The 17,095-nt window shown below is 41.8% G+C and overlaps 1 pseudogene; it reads right to left on the bottom strand.

Annotated features, from left to right (window-relative positions):
• The window catches only part of LOC115315236, a 117,197-nt pseudogene that overhangs the window by 18,469 nt on the left and 81,633 nt on the right, over positions 1-17,095 (bottom strand).

A 17,095-nucleotide genomic window follows, 5' to 3' on the forward strand; every position in this document is an offset into this window, starting at 1 on the left:
TTGAACTACGAAGGAGGAGAGTGGCCAAGTGCACGAACAGGCGATGGGTGGTTTATGGCGTCCACTCATTTTATCGTCCTGTACTTGTCGACCACAGCAAAATGTTGCAAAATAAAACTTCTGACAAAATAAAAAGTGCCCTTCTTTCATACATTTGCACCGTGGGGACAAATTTTCAGGAAGCTAGACAGAGCATGTATACGCGACGAACGTAGTAGACTTTTTCGTTTTAATGTCCGCGTCATGTTTTAAACAGATATTCATTTGCGCTGACTCGTATTTAGTCCACCCAACTGATTTAATCAGCCCGATAACTTGACCGAAGATTCGTTTGTTCGGTAGCGCAATCTCATAGCTGATTTATTTGCAATGGGCTGATTCATTGTGACGGTCGGTTTAAGAATTACCAATTTTGAGTAAAACGACATTGGAAATGTGTATGTACTAGCAAATATGTTATTAGCTGAGTTAGAGACGCTGTCTTTCCCCGTTACTTCCTTTTCTAGTGTAACAAAATGCCCTCCTTCTGCCCTTTCTCGGGTTAAAACATTCATGGTATACTTTTGCCCCCTGCGCAAAAACAAGTCATGTATCTAGAAGATACTCTCAAACTTGAACCACTATTTGTGCTTTAGCTAAATGCTCCAAGCTTCATCTTTAGAGAATTGACAATGAATTTTTTTGAGTCTCTTATCCTCCCCAGGTTCAGCGCCTGTATCTATGAGTGCCGCACACATGACATTTCTGGAGGTTGAGAATATGGTTTAAACACATTATTCATACTGAGCACAAGACTTCACGCGGTGAAAGGCTTGCACTCACCACAAAATCGAAAAGCCAGAAAGTGGCTGCTTTGATTGATTATCCAAACCTTCGACGCCGCAGAGCCTCCATACCGGTGAATAATATCAAACAGCCGATCGAACAACGAAATGCTGCGCCCACAAACACTTCGAGATATACCATAGGTAAAATCGTAAAGGTACACGCGAGCTTGTGAATATTAACCATGTTGAATTAACCTGAAGCTGGGGTAGAGAAGAAACATCAAAACGTAGAAGGGACAGAAAATCGACAGGACGACGTCTCTTTTGAGACGTCTTCCAGTCTATTTTCTGTCCGTTTTACGTGTTGATGTTTCTTCTCTACTCTAGTCTCAAGTTAATTCAACATGAGAAATACCCTTCGACCCAGCCCGACCCTGTCTTCGGTAAAGCCTGAATTCTTGCTCAAAAGTCAGATGGTTATTCATGTTATCGCCCGCGCCTCGCCGGTGGGGCCTACTCCAAATCTGCACTCATCGCCCCTTTCAGACCATCGGCTACCTAATTGCGCAAAACCTACCGGCTGATAGAAAAGTTCAAAGCCTATAGTCCTCCGGCCCTCTCCTGAGGCATTTTTGCTACTCCTTTCATTATGACTAGGCTCCAAAAAAATAACGTAGTTATACCAACTGTAATGAAGCATGGAGAACGTCCTGTTTGCGTTTCGGATACTTGAGGGAGGACAGCCGGCGCAAAGTTGCGCCAAATTGGAAAAGAAAGTTTAGGAACGTGTCCAACGTGAGCGAATTTTCAGAGAACTGTAAAATGAAGCACCTACCTTAGAGATTTATTGAGTTAATAAATGATGTTTGTTGGGCGAGTTTGGGTTGAAACTTCGAGCACATGGTAGCGCTTTTCAACACGGACGGAAGGAGAACAGGATAACCAAAAGCACTTGAGCATTGTGTTTTCGTGTGCACCCCTCCCGGTCGTGTCTGAAGTCTCTGCCATGTTCTCAAAGTAATAAAGATAGTAAATCTAGTCAATTTCGATTATGCATAGCAGCTTTCTGATTTGATACGTCTTTATTTTCAGCCATTACAAAGTAAATTGGAAAATAATAATTCATTATTTCCCTAGTTAGTTGGTTTCTGGAACTCCTACAGTGCGCGGCGGTGGACAGTTCGTTCCCGGAAAGAGTTATATTTTTCTCAGCCCTCTTATGTGATTGATTGTGTAGTTTTGTTTTTTTAACATTTTGTTTAAAACACTCTGCTGCAATTCGTTGGTAAACATCAATCTCGGAAATTGTAAAAGGGTGCTTACCTGACAAATGCTCGAAACGCACGAATCGAACAGTGAGAAAAGTACCCACTATTTCTGCCACCATCGGTCGGAGCCATCAAGTACTCATCGGACGGCTTACACTGAGTCCACGGATTTGTGGGATCGGGCCATTGCGGCCTCTCACCATCATGAGGCATTCCCAAACTAAAACATTGCGGGAAAATACTTGAATTAGTCATTTCTTATTTAGAAGGTCACGTATCCATTCTAACTAAATAGCACTTGTACATTATAACGCAATTTAAAGGATCTCCTCGCTTTTATTTTGGAATTATCCCTAGAAACTGGTGATGCACGCTACGATTGGAAACATGCTCATGTGATATCGGGTCATAGAGATGGTTTCAGGATTAAAATTGCTATATATATCTAAAAGGTCCACGGCTTGACTGCCGAGAGTTTGTATGAAATAACGAGCCACTTCATAAACTTAAATCATTTACTTAGACGTTCCTACCCTAGGTCAAAACGGCTGAGCTATCGAGTAGAGTTTTTTTTAAGTCTCTCTCTCTCTCTCTCTGTATATATATATATATATATATATATATATATATATATATATATATATATATATATATATGCATATAGATATATACTTCCGAATATCATAAACTACTTGTCTACTAATACTTCTATTTTTTGAAACCAGAAAAGTTTCTGAAGGTCACGCACTTGCGAAATGCAGCCTTTTGAGTTTACTCATGATATTCATAAAACGTACATTCGCAGAGAGATACTCCAACAGTTTCATTGGTTAAAAATAAAATATTTTGATAAAGTACATAACATACATACATAAAAAATTTTATTTTGACCTTTCTTGTTAAATGCACTAAGGGCATTATTACGAGCACAACGATCCATGACATGAAGTAGTAAAATCAGAATTGCCCCAGGTAACCGTGCTAAATTCCCTGCTCTTTTATTCACATGAATGAGTCGCCCCTTCTATTCAGTCGACTATAAGTTATATGCCGATGATTGTGTCTTGTATATAAAATTGAATGCTTGGAGGACACTGTCAGGTGGCCAGGCTGACCCGGCCTAACAGCCGCAAACAAAACCACGAAACTTCCAAGAGCCGCCGGGGGAGGGGCAAACGTTTGTGCAGAGCAATAAACGAAACTCGAACTACTTACAATCTATCCGAGTCAAAAGCAGTCCAACTGTATACGTAAGATAGCAGTAGCAGAATGAGGATGCGGAATATAACCCTCCCCAACAGTTCAACGCGCCCCCCGATAATGACACAAGCGAAGAAATTGAAGAAGAAGTACCCGTGCCAGCTCCCTCGAAAAGAGTGAATCGGCCAGTGCACTGGTCAAAAACATCTGCACCTCTGAGTAATGACGTCCCTCAGTGGAAAGGACCTGCGCATGAGAGCGAGGCCGTCAGGTCCCCAATTGAGTACTTCCAGGGATTCTTTGACGACCACGCGTTCAATTAGCAAAACCCGAATAAGCCTTTCGCCTTGTCCTGTGTGGACCTTGAGCAGGTTTTTGGCTGCACAGTCTACATGTCGATCTTCCAGCTACCGCGATCTTGTTTGTACTGGTCAGCTGAATGCAGACTACCAGTTGTGGTCGATATTATGACGCGCGACAGGCGGGAGGAGATCAAATCCTCGCTGCACTTCAACGTTAACCTCAGCATGCCACCAGCCGACAGCTCCCCGAAGGATAGACTGTTCAAGATTCGCCCGCTTCTCGAGATGCTGCTGCCGAAATTCGAGGAGATTCTTCAGGAACAATGCATCTGTGTGGACGAACAGATGGTTCCATTCAAGGGCACTCTAACATCAAGCAATACCTTCCCAAGAAGCCTCACAAGTGGGGTTACAAGATATCCATACTCTGTGACTCTAGGGGTGTTGTACACTATTTTGACGTGTACACAAGCCACATTGATCAAGTGCCGGGGTTTCCTGACATCAGGGCCAGTGGTAACATCGTCATAAAGCTGGCTTAGTGTGTGCAGCCTCAGCTGGGCCACTTTTGTACTTTGACAATTGGTTCACGTCTCTGAATCTTCTCGTGGCTTTGACACAAAGAGGCATTAATGCCCTCGGTCCTGTACGTGCGAATCGACTGCAGAATTGTAATAAATTATCGGACACAAAACTCCGCCAGAGAGGACGAGGAAGTGCAGAAGAGTACTAGGCAGTGGTGGATAACCAGAAAGTGATCCTTGTCAAGTGGTACGACAACCGATCGGAGACCACAGCAAGTACCCTTGCCGGTTCACAACCCGTCTCCACTGTCATGAGGTGGGATAGGCGTGAAAAGAAGTCTGTCCAGGTTCAGTGTCCTAGCGCAGTTGTAACGTACAACAAGTGCATGGGAGGTGTTGATCTTCTTGATGCATTGATAGCATACTATTGGAGCCAGTTGAGGTGAAAAAAGTTTACCCCGGACTATTTTTTCCCACTTTTTGGACATGGTGATCGTTATGAGCTGGCTCCTCCACCGACGAGACTGTCAGCTACTGGGTGTACCAAAGAATAAGCATAGAGACCTGCTGAAATTCCGGCTTGGAATTGCGGAAGCCCTCTGCAAGCAAAAAAAGGACCTCTCCTCAAACAAACGGGGGCGACCCTCCGGCTCTCTTCAAGTTCAACTCGAAATGAAGAAGCGACGAGGCCGCACGAGCCACATCCCCGACGAGGACGTCCGCACGGACAGCAAAGAAAATTGGCCGGTTGTCAAAGACACGAGGCAGCGGCGCAAGAAACCTGGTTGCAGGGGGCATACCAACTTAACGTGCAGCAAATGCAACGCACATTTTTGCCTCAACAATAAAACCAACTGGTTCTTTGATTTTCATCAGCCATAAAGTAGAAGCCAGAAGCTTTCTGTGCTGTGTTTGTTCGTTGTGGGATCACAATAAGCAAAACGGTGTTTCACTCCTTTCGAGACGTTTTTACTACGCATTTATAATTTATAAAAAAAATTAATTTTATTCAGATGGCGTTGGTAAAATTATTTACTTCGTGGCCTGTTGTCGCAAATTCGCGACACACCTGTTTTAGCCAAATAGGGTACCCGTCACAATTCACAATGCTTCTATCTTTTTGAGAGCACCTTAAGCAGCACATTCCCACAAAATTTTTTTTTGTCGACTGAAAACTAAATTTGGCGGTAAAGGGTTAAAATGCGACCCATTTCTCTTTTTGGGGAAGTGCTCGTGTGACCGGTAGAGAGGCGGGGGGGGGGGGGGGGGGGGGTAGGAGAGAAAGCCGCGAGCCGCACTTTAACATGCGAAGAGCCGCTGCTTGGCCAACGCTGGGTAAGACGATGACCCGAAACTCGTCGAAGCTTGAGTAACGAGGGGGAGATGGAAATTAACGTTTTAAAAATTTAATATTACAATGTACCGAGAAGCGTTATTTTACTCAGTTCAACAACCCTCTCTTGAATCCTGCCATCAACAACGTCTCCAGATACAAGTATATTGTCGTTAACTTCACTCCGAATCTTTCATGGAAACAAAACATTAAATTTGTCTGGGTTAAATCCAACACAACTCTGGCAGTTTTAAAGACACCATTCTTTTGTGGCCGCTCTAGAAAAATAATTGATTGCATATTCCGCTCTCATTTAACCCAGGAAGGGAATCCTCAACAGTCCTAATTTATAGATAAGTTAGACGCCATCTAACAAGGAGTCACTCGTTTCATTCTACAGAACTGTAGAAACAGCCTACACAACAAATAAATATTTATCTTTGTGCAGGTCACTCTAAAGTAATCTCTTGTGCGCTGTACATCACCTATTATATCGTTCATCCACCGAAAATAATATATGTGGTCGAGCTGCCAGTCATATTTATTCGGTCCAAAGACAACTTATGCAAACCTCACTGATCTTAGAAGTAACATCTTTAAATTATGTCCACGACAGTTATCACTTTCCGAGTGTAATTCACTCTCGGATAATATTGTAACCTTCCAGGACCCATCAATCCTTGAAATGCTTCAATTGCCATGTTTTAAAAGTAAAATACATACAAACAGTTCTTGTTTATTTTTCTTAGTGATAGTTACCATGCACTTTGACGTTTTGTCGCTATATATAAAGCTCAATTTCTTTGATTTAAGAAAACAATAAGGAAAATAAATGAAATGAGAAAGAGCGCAGTCGCAGCTACCACACTTATAATGCGCATCGAAGATCTCTGTAATCCTTCGCGTTCACAGTTCCCTGGCCACGAAAGGAACTAATGCTACCAAACATCACTTAGTCTTCATCGGACCTTGAGACCACCTTGTGACGCAACCAACTACGACCTGGATGACACAATCGGTGAAATTCCCCACAAAAAGCAGCCAGCACACCGGGCCGAGCTTGAGTTCGGCAGTGGTGCACATTGAAAATCTTCCTAGTTATCCGTTTCCGCAGTTCCGAGGCCGCAGTCAGACCAACTGCTACAAAACATTACCTCGTATTCAACCGAATTTGAGACCACGTCGTGAAGCAACCGGCACCATGACAGAACAGCACACGACATAACAGCACGCGACAAAACAGCACGGTCAAAACAGCACGCGTCAAAACAGCACAGCGTCAAAACAGCACAGCGACAAAATAGCACAGCGTCAAAACATGACATTGACAATATAGCTAGGGTTCGGCGTTTTCGGCTTTTATTACTGGAAATTCCGCGCACTTTTGTTTTTGGTTTTTATTCCAAAGAAAAGTTTTCGGTTTATTGCGGTGAATATTTGTAGACTCAAACTTCTCAGTTATATTAGGTTTATTGACAAAAACCAGTATCCTAACGAAAATGCAATAATTAAAAGCGTTTGTGTAAAATGTATGTTGAGTACCAGGTGCTGGTCTTCTTATTTGTTGCCGTCTTTAGCAGCCGACGCGACCAGTTCTGTAACACGCACTGGGGCCTTATCGTGAACTGACATTATTGTCTTGTGATCGTATTTGTACGCAGGACGAGCATGAGCTTCAGTACATCTTCGGTCGGAGAGGAAAATATCAAGATGGAGAAATTAGCAAGCATTGTACTCAGTGCGCTTTCCCCCATTTTCACGACTGCGAGAGGTGATAAATTCGCGCCGACGGCGAGAATGACATTAAAACACTCGTATTTATGCCTTCCTCTAGTAGACGGAAGCTAGGGATGTTAAAAAATGCGCGGCATTTACGGACGCTCTTGATTTCCGTTGTTTGATTTCACGATTAAACTCTCTTCTTTTAACAAAAACTTCGGTACAAATACCTATCAGGTGAAAAACCAGATTTCTTCCTGAAGACCCCTGCGCCCCCGGGTGAAAGTTGAACCGATCTCGCAGACAAGCTGGAAACTTCGAAAGGAAGTGGTAATAAGGACAGTAACGAGTAGGGTTCCGTGTTTTTGGGAGTTTAGTTTTCGTCAAGTTCGGAGGGTGTTTTTCTGAGCTTATTTTTTGCCAAAAATTCGTAGTTTATCGTAGTTTCTTTTTGTTTGATTCCGAATTCTCTGAAATTCGGAGCTCAATTGCGCAGTGTTTCTTATTAAAAATGAACAAATAATATCCAAATGTAAACGCATGCTGGACAAAAAAGAAAAAAAAAACGCGATTGTATCAATTAATATTTTCTTCACATGGATTTGGCGTTGGTGCCATTACTACTGGCAATACTAATTTGTCCTAGAACAAAAGTGGCACACAAGTGTTATTTCGATAAAGGTCGATATCTTAAAATCAATATCCTACTGGAGGTAGTTGCTGGGAAGCCTGTATTCATTCCATGCTATTCCATCAACCTAACTCGCGGCCGCGAGAGGCAGAGTGGAAAAGGATGAAATAGAGAAGTTTAAACTGTTCTCTTCCCCACTTTATGTAATTTCTATGGTCTATAGCTTTAACGGTTATAGAAACACAACCTCTCCTTCCTCTCAGGCACAAATAGTATGACCCAAACCGGAAACATAAACAGTGACTTTTGTCTTGACCCGATAGTACAGTGACCTGTTGTTCTGACCGAAATTGGAAAGATATGTGTGGTGGCATTTTCCCAGGACCATTTACTCTATGCGCTGATTAAACCATTAATTGTAAAATATATATGTGTGTGAGTGTGTGTGTGGAGGGGGGGATTGGCACATCGGAATTCAGAGTTTATCGGATAAATCCGAATAGACGAAACTTTTACCGGCGGGTAACACCAAACCCTATGTATGAGTCACATTCTCCCGCCTCCTCCCTCCCCCCCCCCCCCACACACACACACACCACTCCAAACGCTCTCGAAAATACTGAACGTTTTCAGTTAAGACCGAATTTGGACAAATGAATTCGGCGTACTTTTACCGGTTATATTCGGTTTAACCCGAAAACTCTGAACCCTAAACATAGCGTTTGAAGTTAAAAAATGCATGTCTCAAATAAGGCACTGTAAAGGAATTGAGGTTCTAGGCCAATTCGTCGAAAGCCAACTCGTCGACGGCCAATTTTTCGAATCTGTTCTTTTGGAAGCAAGTTCGGAAAGGGGAGAATACTCGATGCGCGGATGAGGGTTCCCTGCGCAGTACCGAAGCCCCCGCTGGTGCCTATTCTGGCTGGTTTGTAGCGTGAGCTGCACTGGCCGAGGTTGAGCAGTTTCGCGTGGCTCGCATAATGAGTCGTGCTCCGTGCTGCGCATGCGTGAGGAGCAGGGACGTCACACGGTGCACAGCTGGCGCGCCGGAGCCGCCGCGCCCGCCTCGCCGGTTTGCGCATTCCAGAGGAGTGACGTCATAGCCGCGGCAGACGCACTGGCGCCACCGCGTGCCCAGCTGTGCGCCTCCGTTGCGCAGTAGCCAAGTCTGACGCTGCACCGAAGCCGGTTGATAGCGCCTCTCATTTTGTGCGCATAAGGTCACACTACGTATATCCTGGCATAGCCGAGCTAAGCCACCGCAATTTTTTCGAGCAGTTTTGCTCGTTTTGACGCGCAAGTTTGCTGGTGATATCGCCTACAATAAATAATTCAATCGCACGGCAATGTGCTGTCGTTAGTTGTTAAAAGGAAAAACAGAAAGCGAGCGCGGCAACGGTGTGTTCAGCCCATGCTGCAGTGTAAGGCCACAGCATTGAGGCTGCGGCATTTTACTGCTTCACCGGCTTCCACTCGATCAAGGCCCTTCGTCGGCAATAATCTGTGAATTTAAATGAAAACGTACAACTTCTCGCCTACAAGCTCCAGCCACGTGTTTCGAGGAGATTTTATTCACGGCGAATGTAGCCCGCAGAATCGGTGCCCATGGTACACCTTGAGTACGCTCCACATTAAAGTCACCTTATCTTACCGTTTCTATCAATGAATCTGTAATCGGCGAATCTCCCGCTTTTTTTTTCTGGGGGGGGGGGGGGGGGGGGACGTTTTACGCTTAGGTGGTAATTACGAAACGAGGAGTGCTACGGAACCTCACCGGACCGCCACAAACAATGGCAGTTCATAACTTGAACTTATGGATATCTTTTTCCCAGTAACTTTTCCTCTTTCCCTGATACTTCAAAAAAGACCAGACAACGCAGCCAACATCGACGCGAAGGTATCCCCTCTAACTCTTCAGGGATTAGCGTAGTTAAGTAGTAGTAACTACTGCTACCTTTTTTTTGTTTTTAGCAATCACACAGCAGCAGCACTCGGGACACTGACTTGAGTGCGATCCCGTCAAAGCCAGCGTACTTTTTTTTTATTGTTTCTCCACTAGCTGCTAAATAATGCCATGCAATGTCCAACCCTTTTTCTTTGCATTCTGTTTTGTTTTCATATAACGCTACCTATGACAGCCTTTTTACATGCGTGCTGTTTTGACGTCGTGCTGTTTTGACGCCGTGCTGTTTTGGCAAGTGCAGTTCTGTCGCTGTGCCGTTCTGGCGCCGTGCTGTTTTGTCACGTGCTATTTTGACGCGTGCTGTTCTGTCGCCGTGCTGTTTTGACGCTGTGCTGTTTTGACGCGTGCTGTTTTGACCGTGCTGTTTCGTCGCGTGCTGTTTTGTCGTGTGCTGTTCTGTCGCGTTCCCGAAGCAACCAACCTGGGCGACACCGTCGGCGAAATAAAAAAACAAATACGCAAATATCGTCTGCGCACTGCTGCCGAATACAATTATTTTGAGAGTACTCTTTTTGAAGGCGTCGAAATGCTGTGTCTTCGGGTATTACTCTTAGTTTCCCGATCCTAAAACATGTGTAAGGAAACTAACAAGGAAATTGGGAAGGCCATTGATGATTTAAGACGCGAGATTTCGGTTGAGATACGAGATATAAAAGATAGTTTAAAATGCTGCCGTGGCACTAAATGAAATTTAAAAAAAAGTACAAGAAATGAATGCACTGTCCAAACTAAATAAAAAAATTAACGTCTGAAATGCGGAGGCTGAGCGAAAATTTCTAAGAACGCGACCAGCACAGGCGGTGTAGTAACCTCAAAATAAAAGGTATGCCCAAAGAGGGTGTCTCGTACGATATTATCAACACAATAGGAAATCGTGTAAAGAAGCCGATATTAGACCCTGATGTTGACGTCTGTCATCGCGTACCTACTTTTAGGACATCGGACAAAAACATGATTGTCCGATTAGAACAACACTCAAGAAGAGATAAAATCAGACACAAAAACCAGAAAGAAAAATTCACGGTAAAGGACCTTGATTACGGGGGACACAACAGCCCCGTGCGCGCTAAGGAACATCTAAGTGGTTGAAACAAAAACTACTGCTTGCTGCGATCGCTTAAAAGGAACGTAGTATAGAAATAGGCCTAGACCTCTGGTGGTAGTGTCTTCGCGCGGAAGAACAAGGCGACAGTCATCAGAATGCTTGCCTAACGGATGTAAAAACGTAGAAATCTTTTAACAGTGAATACTCTCCGCATGGCACCCGAGATGATAATGGCCGGATATATTTAGACACGCTGTTGTTACGATTGCGAGTCAACCATTAATAAAATTAATCAAGTTAAAATCAGTTTGGTGCATTACATTAAACCATAAGCTTTTAAGCAAAGTTGGCAGTCTGCAAATACTGCCACACTCTTTAGATTTAGAATTTAGTGCTCTTGTACTAACAGAAACTTAACTAACAAAAAGAGATATACCGCCTTATCTGCAAGGGTATAGCTCAAAAAGCCTATGTAGAAATAAAGAAAGGGGGGCGGTGTATGTATTTACTTTAAAGATAACCTACAGTCTCACATTTTAGGTGAACTAAACACAATGAAGGAAAATATAGAAAACGGTTCTGTAAATATATGAAACGGTGTAGTTGCTGCAGTATACAGGCCACCTTTAAGCTATGCGTTTGAGTTTGTCTTATTTATTGAAAACGTATTTAGCGCTCTTGGATCAACATCTTCATTTATAATTTTCGGTGATATAAATATCGATGCACTTTCAGACGACCTCCCCTCGAGAGAATTCCGAGACGTCCTTTACCAGTGTGCATGTCGTAATGTAATGAATATGCCTAGCAGGGTGACATGAGATACTTCAACTTTTCGTGACAATGGCCTTACAAACATAAATATTAATCTTATCACAGCTGGTGCTATCCTGAATGACAAAAATGGCAATTTTCCAATTTTCTGTTTTGGATGATTTTTAACTATACACGAAAAACAGAAGAATGAAAGGTTCTTGCATTGCAAAGTAAACGGATAATCTTTAATGACTTTTGACTGCATGATAGAGCAAGAAAACAGTGATTTATAAAGCTAATGATAAGATGCATGCCTATAGGAGCTTCCAGAATAAATTTAAACGCTGCCATGAGTCAGCCTTTTCTTTGTGTGAAAGTAAAGCAAAGCCAACAAAGATTAGAAAACCGCTGGTGACTGGTGATCTTTCTAAAAGAACAAAAAACAAAGCCGGAAGTTCCATACCCTAAAACATGGTCGAAAAAAAAAGTATAAACAGGTTGAATTCTGACTCAAACCAGCAAAGTGAAAGTACTATAAATATACATTTATGCGTATTAACAATGAAATAAAAAGTGTGAGACACAGTAAACGATTTAATGAGCGTAAAGCAAATGTGCAGTATTGTAAAGGAACTAATCATCGATAATATAAATGCGTCACGGAAAGAATTAGTCGATGAAATGAATCGACATTTTATTAGCATTAGCTTGAATACAAAACAAGCGCAATTGTAGGTGTCAATCATAAATCAAGGAGTCAATCACAGTCTACCATTTCACTCCAACGACTTATCTTGGAACTGATAAAAGAAGTATTGGCCTTAAAAACAACACAAATGCTGGCAAATATGCAATAAAAGCTTTACAGTTTAAAGATACCAGCTGCACAATAAGTCCCATATTATACAATATAATAAATATGATTCTGGAGTCTGGCTATTTGCCCCGACAAACTAATAATAGCAAAAGTAACTCCTATGTACAAGGACTGAGTAGGAACCATAACTATTAATATTAGGACAGTATCAGTTCTTCCAATATTTATAAGATCTTAGAGCACGTCGTCAATGATAGGTTATAAAACGTTTTTTTTTTTGTAATTTCAGACATATATTTGGTCAACTGTGGATTACAGAAAAACAAGTCTGCAAAATTAGCGCCTATCGAAATAAAAGATAGAGTAATTGAGACTATTGAAAGCAAATTGGTCACGCTTAGTGTGTTTCTGGAGCTAAAAGGGTCCTCAAAACTGCACCACGTGATATTTTACTTGAAACACTTAAGAAATATGATGTACGGGTGTAGCATTGACACTAATTAAAACATACACCACAAATCGGTACCAATATATAAACATGGTTCATATGTCGTCTGACAAACTGTAAATTAAGCGCGGCGTCCTCTAAGGTCCCATTTTAGCGCCGATTCTATTCCTTGTTACGTAAATGATATAACGGAAATGCCAGGCTGCCTTTAGTAGATAATTTACTCGGACGACACAAATGCTTTTTTTTTTCTCCGGGAAGAAAAACAATTTGGAAAAATTAGCTAACCAAATATGTTATAAAAGTTTTTAAATTATTAGAAATGAATCGGTGAGGTGTAAATACGCGTAGAACTAAGTACGTAATATTGAACTCAATAAATAAGCGAGATGACGGCACTATCAAGATAACATTTGAAGGCACGCTACCGGAACAAGTGACAGAACAAAAATGTTTGGGTTATTCGTTTAGAGAAACCTCTCTTGGAATACCAATGTAAATAAACTCAAAGCTGAGTTATCCCCATAGACTGGTGGTATTTATAAAATACAAGATCTACAACCCACCTTGCTTAAAAAGACATTAAACTATTCTCTATTTTGCTCCAAAATCAGTTATGGTATCATGGTTTGGGGACCAACTACACCTACAAACATTAATAAACTAATTATCTTGCAATACTATCCTTCGTACTGGTGAGAATTAGAGGGGACGGAAGGAGCCCAAGAATGCAGTTATTTTTATTAAACACAATTTGCTAAAAGCAGGTCAGGTTTATTATTTCAAACTCTTGCAATGGATACGTAAAAACAGATCACCCCGCCCAATATGCAGACCTAATCTGTACCCGTATAGATGGCGAAAACGAAAAAATGGCATCTATAAAAACAAATTATAGTCTTAACTTTTTATGTACAAAAAATTGTAAACATAGCAGATATTAACAGAAACCTTGATCAGTCGTTTTATGGCTTAGAAATCATTGGAGAGTGGTGCTCGTGACAGGTGATGTTTAATTTTGATGTATAATGCAACTTTTTTTTTTATGTAATTAGGAATGCGTGGAGAAGTAGTACTTATGCAATTTCCATTTTGTGTGAACCATTTAACTCGATCCTTTTTCTTCTGAAATGTTTAAGGTGTGGTTTTCCCCTTTTATGGGGGTACCACTTAGAAACACAGAAGGTTCCTTGGGTCCGGATAAAGACGTGTTTATTTGACTTTGATGCCACACGCTTGCCCGAGGGCCGACAATGTTGGAGATGATGGCGCTGTCTCTTTTGACAGGATCACCAGTCGGAGTCCGCGCTGCCGCTATTGACAGTATCACGGAGGGGGAGGATCAGATAAGGATATGAAGGCTCCGTCGAGCAGAGCCTCCCCCAGCGAGAGTCCCGCCCGTTGGATTAGGGCCGTCTTATATAGCCTGCGGGAATGAACGCGCCCGGGGTGGGTCGGATGTAGGTGGCTCCCCGGAGGGGCGGACGCGTCCAAGTCATGATCCCGAGGGGTGTGCCTTAGGCAAATCACCCGAGAAGGACGAGGGAAAGCCGCCCACCAGGGAATACGGCTTCGCCCTCGCATCCGGGACGCGCCCCCACGTGGCGATGTCCCACGGCCTGCCTGAGCTAGGCCTAGATAGGGATGCGGGGAACCCGTGGTTCCCACAAAGGATTGCATGCTTCATGTCAGAATGATGATGAAGCACCTTCTGTTGCACTATGCATCAGAGGCGAAAGAGGCGTTTTAATGTTTTTTTGTGGATTGCGCGTTTTTTTCTTTTTACCCGTTTTATGGGAGACGCTCTCTAGTATTATTGTTATCGATGCTTTATATTGATTTGCATTGCTTCGTTCCATTTTTCGCATATGATGTTATCTAATGTCCCTTGTTTTCATTGCTGAACTGTAGGGAGGTCAGAAACTCTCTAAAGCATCATGCGTTCATCTCTGCCCCCCCCCCCCCCCCCCCCTACGCAAATGTTAACCGGAAAACAAATGAAAAAATAAACGATTTTCTACATGATTGCTTATAGTACTCCTGATAATGTGGCTACCACCGTGTCCACCACGTCCAAATCAAGGTTTCATTATATGTAAGAAACTTTAATTTACCGACCTAACAAATATAAAAGGGATATTATGACTATTAAAAAAAAACATTCAACGACGAACGTGGAGACTCGTCAAAAGTGTAGCTCTAGCGGTTCAAACCAGATGCCAAAGTTTAAGAATAAATGGTAATCATATAAGACAGTTACAAATAATTCTATTAATATGTCATTGGCACTATTGCGGCGGACGAAGCACACAAATAAATAAAGCTGATTGGCGTGGGCTACCGAGCATCAAAAATTAAAAAAAATATACATTGAAAAAGAAAACTGTTATTTTTTGAAATTATGGAATTTCGTTTAGAACGCTTGTCCTACATTTGGTCGTAAATTGATCGTTGCAACGACTAAATTACCTTTGCGGCAAATTAATACAAACATTATATTTTTTTACTTGTGGGGGCGGGGGGTGCATGCTTTGAAACAAATTCGCGCGCAGAATATAACAAGCACGTATGTGGGTTAGTCCGAATGTTCATTCTTAATTTCACAAGAAACACCGAAGTAATGCAATTATTAATATGCATACGCCACCCGTATAAAGCGCATCCGATATTGGCATTGTTGCCGTTTTATAAATCTCCTGAATCCTACCTAGATACTATATCCTAATGGTATGAGCAGGCAAAACATACATTCTTTTCTTTAACGAGCGACAGAAAAGTGTGTACATAGAAAAGCGCCTGGCAAAGACGCATCAGGCTCTAACCTGCATTGTCCCTGTGCTGTTCTAGGAAGGAACAGAAAATTTCTATACTAAACTTATGCAACCACTTCTGATTTCATTTTTAGGAAAAACCTGTGTGAAACTATAATAACCTAATTATTAATTTTGCTTAGACCTAAATTACATTATTCACCTATAACTCAAAACGGGTTCGAAGTTTTAGTTTCAGTATATTGGTGACATTACCATAGACACAAAATGATTTTACTTAGTTTTTCTTCATGTTATCCCGCATGAATCTTGTCCTCGTTCTCTCCCTAGCAATAATGGTATACGAAAAACACATTTATTTTGCTTTAATATTACTTTTTTACTTTAGAAGTCGTTAGTTATATACCGTGGAAACTGTAGGGGGCGCCACTGTACCTAGAGAGATCGGGGGGCGTTACCCCCAGTGGAAGAACTGATAAAAGCAGCCGGGCTTGCGGTGGAAGGTAGACGCTGCGGCGGTGTCGACCGATGACCTTTGTTAATACTAACTTCATGTTTGCACTTTACTAATAAATGTAGTTTCAAGTTTTCCTTAATCCTGTCTCCGTGTTGTTCCTCTGCGTTGGGCACGCAGCAAGGCAACTTTCCCACAATATATGTGCATATTTTTTGTTTAGATATTAGAGGATGTCACAAGATTTCTGAGTGCGGGATTATTTTAACATCTTGTGACTGAATAAATTGATATGTGAGTAGTTTGTGGAAAACTTACGCATGCCCAAGCTCATGTGAGAGCACCGAAACTCCAGAGTAGGTGGTAGCCATGTCTTCGACCACAGCAACTTTATAGGTCACTGCACAAACGGCACCTACGTAGGCTCTTCCTAGAAAAGGAACAAATGAATTGCCCTTCAGTGCTTTTTTGGTAGAACACAAAATCTTGCAACAAAAACACACTGACAGTTTGAAGGTATAGTGTATTGTTTATTATTTTGTTTACTTAGAACGCAATTAGTTCGTTGATCATTATTGTGGATTCACTGGATTCACTATTGTGAACAGAGGTGATAGATAACTTCGTATAAAATATGGACGAATAAATGTAAACACACAAATAAATCAGAACAGATGAAAAACGTGTCAGCATGACTCCAACTAGCTTATTTTTTTATATTCAAAGGGAAGCAAAGATATCTAAGTAACTTTAATGCCTATAAACTAGCAAAAAGAATGCCAGCGGAGGCGTGGCACGAAAGTGTTCTGGAGGAAAATAGAAGATCTTGTGTGATTTCATGAAATACAAAATGAAATGCCATTAAGATGGAAAGAAGTTTAATATTTATTTATATTGTTTGAGTGACTCACATACAGCTTGGCGCCTCCTTAGTGGTGCACTTATCAATGTCAGATGATAGTAAAATTGTTTGGACAGGAAAGGAGAACAAATTGGGACCAAAGAATGGTAGTAGCATGCTTTCTAATTTACGCTTCTCATCAATAAAATTAAAACTAACATTCAAAAAATCTGTTTTAAATGATTATACGTCAATT

Source organism: Ixodes scapularis, unplaced genomic scaffold (genome assembly GCF_016920785.2).
Source record: "Ixodes scapularis isolate PalLabHiFi unplaced genomic scaffold, ASM1692078v2 PGA_scaffold4__175_contigs__length_147842914, whole genome shotgun sequence".
NCBI classification, from domain to species: Eukaryota; Metazoa; Arthropoda; class Arachnida; order Ixodida; family Ixodidae; genus Ixodes; species Ixodes scapularis.